We start from the raw sequence: 6,056 nt of genomic DNA, 5'->3' as shown, positions 1-6,056 counted from the left end.
TGTAGCATTTGAGACTTCCTTTTTTTTTTTTTTTGCTGTGTAAAACAGCCATCCCATCTGAGATCTTAGAGATTCTTACACTGTGTCCATGAATCTGGATTGATTCTGAAACAGTTTCTGCTTATCACCTAATGATAAGAAAGAAGAAGCGGGGAGGGAGGTAAGGAGGGAGACGATAATCATCTGATTATCTTCATGTCTCATTCCATGTAAAGCAAATGTGACAAAAGAGGCAATAATTACTCCTCTGTCCCTTAAAACCTTAATTTCTTTGCTCCTTTTGGGTGAGTAAATATGGCATATAGCTAATGCCTAACTCAAAGTCTCCCAACAGAAACCTAATACCCTTGCCTCCTAAGCCTGGGCTGCATTCAGGAATCATGTGGGCACACTGATGCCTGTCTGAGTTAATCACTTTGTGTAATAAAGTATATGGAATCGGTTCTCCTGGATCAAGTTTCTGGTCATATATCCAGCATGGCAGCTTTGTAACCTAAGAGTTATTTTTTGGCCAAGTAATTTAACTTCCCCGGGCCTCCATTTCCTCATGTGAAAAGGGGGACTTTGGGCCAGATTCTAAAAGCCATCTCAGTTCTGTCAATCCATATCCAGCAGCCCGAGATTTACTCGAGACTCAGAGCTTTTGTGCTGTTATTTCAGCACCTGGTAATTCTATTTCTATCTTCATTGCTTTTCAGAAAATTTGACTTCAACTTGAGTTACAAACTTGTCTTTTAACCTTATCTGCCCACTCTCCATTTCTCACAGTCCACTGACCAAACCAAAAAATTTAGAAAATTTTTTATGTCCCACAGAGGAAAGGTCTACAATTTGATGACATTTTAATTTGTTCTTTTTCATTCTAAATATTTTCAAGTAGTATACTCATTTCCCGGGGCTGCCATGATAAACTACCATGATCTGGGTGGCTTGATCAACAAAAATGTGTTGTCTCCTTCCAGGAGGCTGGAAGTCACAAATCAAAGTGTTGGACATGCTGGTTCTCTCTATGGTCTGGAAGGAAGACACTGTTCCTGTCTCTCCTAGTTTCTGGTAGCGTCAGGCATTTTCCTGTGTCTTTAAATTGCTTTCTCTCATGTTCTATTTCTGTGCCCAAATTTCCTTTTTATAGACACCGGTCATATTGAATAGAGCTAACCCTAATGACCTCATCTTAATCTGATCTGCAATGACCTTATTTCCAAATAAATTCACATTCACACGTACTGAATTCAACATCTTCCACACAATTCAAACCATGACAAGAAAGGGAAAAACTGTTATTCCTAATAACAGGTAAAAATATTTCCTCTTCCAAGTTTGACCTTTATAAAATGATAATGTCATCTGATGTCTAGTTGGCATAATCTTGCTTTCATTTCATATTTATATAATTTTCTTTTTCTTCTCCTTTTTCCCTTCCTCCACTCTTTCTTCCTTTATATATGAAAATCCAAGAACTTGATGTAGACTTTTAAGCTTTCTGCTTTTTCTTTTAATTATCTCATTCATCTAGTTAGCTTCAGCCAATGTGGATCAGATGGCTAGAAAAATGTAGTGCTTAACCCCTGAAAGAGGGAGAGTTAGAGCAAGTGAGAGAGGAATCAGGACAAAATGAACAGTGGCCAAGGAAAGCGGAGATTATATACTTGCAAGTCCATTAACCTAGGCTTGGCTAGTTTTAAAAATTGCTTGCAAAGTTGCCAATAAAATTTGTACAATTTGGACTTCCCTGGTGGTTTGGTGGTAAAGAATCCACCTACCAGTGCAGGGAACATGTGCTGGATACCTGGTCTGGGACGATTCCACATGCCCACATACCACATACCACAACTAAGCCCACATACCACAACTACTGAACCCACACTTGAGCTTACACTCTGTGACTGCTGAGCCCGCGTGCTGCAAATATTGAGTCCCTGCTCTAGAACCTGCACCCCGCAACAAGAGAAGCCACTGCAATGAGCAGTCCAGGCACCGCAAAGGGAGAGTAGCCCCGCTCGCCCCGACTAGAGAAAGCCTGCACCCAGCAATGAAGACCCAGCACAGCCAAAAAAATATAAATAAAAATGTTTTTAAAAATTTGTACAATTCTTCTTGATTATAATGGGACACCCCCCTCACCCCATCCTATTGTCATGGAATAAACTGGCTCTGGTTTGAAATTTGTACTTACACTAAAGTGTTGTGAAATACACCTTGAACTTACCACTAGTGAGATAAACATAGTACAAAAGCCAATTAAGCTCACCAGAAAAATCTACTTGAAGTTCCTGGGTCTGAGACTGGTAAGCAATTAGCATCTCTGCGGTTAGCACTTATTAGTAAAGAGGATTCTGATGCTGAAAGGTATGTAGAGTATTCAAAGTTGTTTGCTCCTCCTTTGAAAGGCATGACAGACACATGGAAGAAGAATCTGTCTCTGTCCTCACCCATGGTAAACCTTCCTCCCACCACGTATGTATGCAATATGTCTAGAAGTTTCATGACACGTGCATGGAACTATTTTATGATTCAGCAAATTCAGTAAAGAGTGATTTTCAGACTCTTTTCAGGTCCAACTGAAAGATATTTTTCATAATCTTAGTAAGTCCAAGAAAAACTCTGAAGCATCATTTTGTTTGCTTCATGCATTTTTGCTCAATATAAATTATTTCAGTGGTTTCAGGAACTGCAATATAGTAAGTGTTATTCTTTTTATCCACATTTATTATCATGGGTTAAATATATTCCCTATATTTCTCTATGTTCTTACCTTATTGTATATCTATGCCAAGTTGTACTCTAAGATTGTAAACTGCTGTACCAGAACTCCCTAAGCTTTGGTGTGCATAAAATCACTGAATTTTATTTTTAAAATGCATGTTTGGGCCATTATCCAAATGGATTCGTAATAAGTAAATGTTAAGAGAGACCCAAGAACCTGTACTTGTAACAGGCATCATCTATGGAGCTGATGTAACTGGTCCATGGACCTAACATTAGGAAATAAACATGAAGGGTAGGGACTAATTCCACTTAAGATGATTTATACCATGCCAAGGGCTTCTCTGGGGTTCAGACAGTAAAGAATCCACCTGCAATGTGGGAGACCTGGGTTCAATCCCTGGGCTGGGAAGAATCCCCTGGAGAAGGGCGGCAACCCACTCCAGTACTCTTGCCTGGAGAATCCCCATGGACAGAGGAGACTGGTGGGCTACAGTCCATGGGGTCCCAAAGAGTTGGACACAACTGAGCGACTAAGTACGTACTATGTCGAGAGATGCTTACCTCTAGGTGTTGACTACTGCTAATTGCCTCCTAAGTACTCCTTATAGCCAACTTGGTGTACAAAAATGGAGTTTTACATGGTTGGTTCATTAGCCACTGAGAAACAGACTAAAGGGCTGATGGATTTTTTTCCCCTCCCTGAGTAGTAGAGATGGCCATTAATTCCTAGACAAGTTACTCAAACCCCTCCTTTCTTTGGCCCATACAACCCCCTTGGCTACAGTTCTTAAGGATGGCTATTCTATGATTGACAACGTATGAATGAAAAAGTGTTTACAGCTAAGATCACTCACTGCTCTTAGTAGTTTCTCGGTATGTCACCTGTCTTTACATTTGCCTGATGTCAGTTGTGTGTGTTTGGGCAGCTCAGTCATGTCTGACTCTCCGCGACCCCATGGACTGTAGCCTGCTTGGCTCCTCTGTTCATGGATTTTCCAGGCAAGAGTACTGGAGTGGGTTGCCATTTCTTCCTCCAGGGGATCTTCCTAACCCAGGGATTGAACCCACATCTCCTGAGTCTCCTGCATTGGCAGGCGGATTCTTTGCCACTGAGCCACCTGGATACATTTATTTTATCAGTTGCAAAAATAGTGCACATGAAGGAAAGAAGCCAGTAGACAGTACCATGACACTAGGGGTAAGGTTTCTGTATGAAGACCTCTTAACTTCAGGGCCCCACAGATACGTCACCTGACCCTGTATGGTGCCGTGTAGCATCCTCTGCCCCCTCACTCCTTTCTAGCCCCCTCAATATAGTGTCATTGACAATCTACTTGTCTGAATCCCACTGTCATTTCTCACTGAGGGTAGGAATTACATCAAAACAATCTGTGCATCCACAAGTCTTGGCAAAATGACTGACTTAAAGTAGACAATGAAAAAACCAATCGTCTAACGAATGAATCAATAAACCAACCTCCTGAGAAAGGAGAGCCAGTTTCTCCCACAAGCTTCTAGGAAAATTTCTAGTTTTTCCAGCTGTATTAGATCCGTACAGAAACCCATGCTGCTGCCCCATGGGTTCATCACATCTCAGCCCAGCATTGCATTGGCTTCACTAGATTTGTTTTGGAAGGATGGGTTAAGAAGAGATTTAGAAAGAAATCTAACTTCAACTCTCAAACAGGAGATGTTCAAAGTAAAGGGCAAGCTTAGGCGCATGAAGGGGGAATGTGTATGCGTGTGTGCGTGGTAGGTGGTGCGTTAAAGGCATTCTCACAGCTTATAAAATTTCTGAAACTAACCTTTCACAACTGAATTTACATTTATAAATCTACATATTAGGGATGTGTTCAAGGCCTTAATTTTTAAAAAGCCTTTCCTCAAGAGAAGTTACAATGGATATCAGAGAAAAACAAAGGATCATAAGACACTACTATAAGCAACTATACACCAATAAAATGGACAACTAGAAGAAATGGACAAATTCTTAGGTACAATCTTCCAAGAATAAATAAACCAGGAAGAAACAGAAAATATGAACAGATCAATCACAAGTACTGAAATTGATTAAAAATCTTCTAACAAACAAAAGTTCAGGACCAGATGTCTTCACAGGCAAATTCTATTAAACATTTAGAGAAGAGTTAACCTGTACCTTTTGAAACTCTTCCAAAAAAATTGCAGAGGTAGGAACACTCCAAAGCTGATTCTATGAGGCCACTATTACCCTGTTACCAAAACCAGACAAAAATGTCACACAAAAAAGAAAATTACAGGCCAATATCACTGGTGAACATAGACACAAAAATCCTCAGCAAAATACTAGCAAAGCAAATCCAACAGCACATTAAAAGGATCATACACCATGATAAAGTGAGATTTACCCCAGGTATACAATAATCTTTCAATATCCACAAATCAATCACTAGGATACATCTCACCAACAAACTGAAGACTAAAAGCCATATGATCATCTCAATAGATGCAGAAAAAGCTTTTGACAAAATTCAATACATTTATGATTAAAAAGAATCTCCATCTACATCAACATATAAAGGCCATATACGACAAACCCACAGTAAACATCATTCTCAACGGTGAAAACTTGAGAGCACTTCCTCTAAGATCAGGAATAAAACAAGAATGTTCACTCTTGCCACCATCATTTAACACAGTTTTGGAAGTCCTAACCATGGAAATCAGAGAAGAAAAAAAATCAAAGGAATCCAACTTGGAAAAGAAAAACTAAAATTATCACTGTTTGCAGATGATGGGATACCATGCGAGAAAACCCTAAAGATGTTATCAGCAAACTGCAAGAGCTCAGAGAACTTGGTAAAGTGGCAGAGTACAAAATGAATACACAGAGACTTCCGTGGTGACCCAGTGGCTAAGGCTCTGCCCTCCTGTGCAGGAGTTGCAGCTTTGATTCCTGGTGAGGGAGCTAAAATTCCACATGCCCCAAGACGAAAAACTCAAATCATAAAACAGAAACCATATTGTAACAAATTCAAGAAAGACTTTAAACATGATCCACATGAAAAATCTTTAAAAAATTAATATGCAGAATTCTCTTGCATTCCTATATGCTATCAATGAAAGATCAGAAAATAGAAATCAAAGAACCAATCCCATTTCATCAAAAAGAATAAATACCTAAACCTACCTTAGGAGGCAAAAGACCTATACTCAGAAAATTGTAAGATATTGATGAAAAAAATCAAAGATGACAGATGGAAAGATATACCATGTTCTTGATTCAAAGAATCTATATTGTGAAAATGACTATACTATCCAAGGCAATATACAGATTCAGTGCAATCCGTATCAAATCACCAATGGTA

This window comes from Cervus canadensis, chromosome 19, assembly GCF_019320065.1.
Source record: "Cervus canadensis isolate Bull #8, Minnesota chromosome 19, ASM1932006v1, whole genome shotgun sequence".
NCBI lineage: Eukaryota > Metazoa > Chordata > Mammalia > Artiodactyla > Cervidae > Cervus > Cervus canadensis.
Note: the sequence above shows the minus strand (reverse complement) of the source record.